Source organism: Cynoglossus semilaevis, chromosome 3 (assembly GCF_000523025.1).
Source record: "Cynoglossus semilaevis isolate Cse_v1.0 chromosome 3, Cse_v1.0, whole genome shotgun sequence".
Lineage (NCBI taxonomy): Eukaryota > Metazoa > Chordata > Actinopteri > Pleuronectiformes > Cynoglossidae > Cynoglossus > Cynoglossus semilaevis.
Window position 1 is genome coordinate 276,248 of NC_024309.1, and position 1,218 is coordinate 277,465.

A 1,218-nucleotide genomic window follows, 5' to 3' on the forward strand; every position below is an offset into this window, starting at 1 on the left:
ATGGACAGAATTTCTAGGCGCAGCCAGGTGTCGGGTGGGGTCCAGTTCAGGAGCCACCGGATTTCATCTCTGCTTTTTGCGGATGAGGTGGTCTTGTTGGCGTCAACGAACCAGGACCTGCAGCATGCACTGGGGCGGTTTGCAGTCGAGTGTAAAGCCGCATGAGATTGATAGGCAGATCGTTGCAGCGGCCGCAGTAACGCACAACTTCTTGGATTGCAGAGTTAACCATATGTACATATATTATTTTGCCCAGTGGTCGGGCAGGACTGCTCTGCAGATCACATCCAGGTTTATGTCACACATGCCATTGTCTTTTCAAGCTCAGCCTGTTAGGTCCTTGTCAAGCTTGATTTCTTTACTGAACTGAGCTTGCTGAACCTGAGGACCATGGTTGACCATGCTACTCTGCCCAGGTAGTATGCTTGCTTGGTGAAGGCACTTTTAGCTAAGGTACTCTGTTGCATTGGTTGCTTGACTGTTTTCACAACAGTTTCAATTCTTCCTTCCTTTATGTCAACAACTTGCCTGATGTCAGGGCTTTGATCTCTGTCTTCACTGAAACATTGCTTATCAACTGTCAAGTTCTGTCTGTTTTTTGTGACTACAACTAACACATTTTATAAAACTGGTTGATCTTAATGGATGCAAAAGACAACTCAAATATTTTTATTCTTTGATTTTGTTAGTTTAGAGGTCCATGAATTTCACTCAACCCACACTTTTCCATCCTTTGTCGGAGTTTGCCCCCTTGTACTTCGCAACATCATCATTGAATTGAACTGAATTGAATTGAATTCATTTCAATAATCACTAAAGTAAATATTTGCTCTAGTCGGGGTTTTTTTGGGAACAACACGTATAATTTATTTTAAGTTCCAACTATCGGGGGATCACACTCCTCAGCCTCCCGGGAAAAAATCTATTCCAGGGTACTGGAGAGGAGAATCCGGCCGATAGTCGAACCTCGGATTCAAGAGATACAATGCGGTTTTCGTCCTGGTTGTGGAACACTGGACCAGCTCTATACCCTTCAGAGGGTGCTTGAGGGTTCATGAGAGTTTGCCCAACCGGTCCACATGTGTTTTGTGGACTTGAAAAAGGCTTTCGACCGTGTCCCTCGTGGTATCCTGTGGGGGGTGCTTCGAGAGTATGGGGTTGGGGGCCCTCTTCTAAGGGCTGTCCGGTCCCTGTACGATCGGAGTAGGAGCTTGGTTC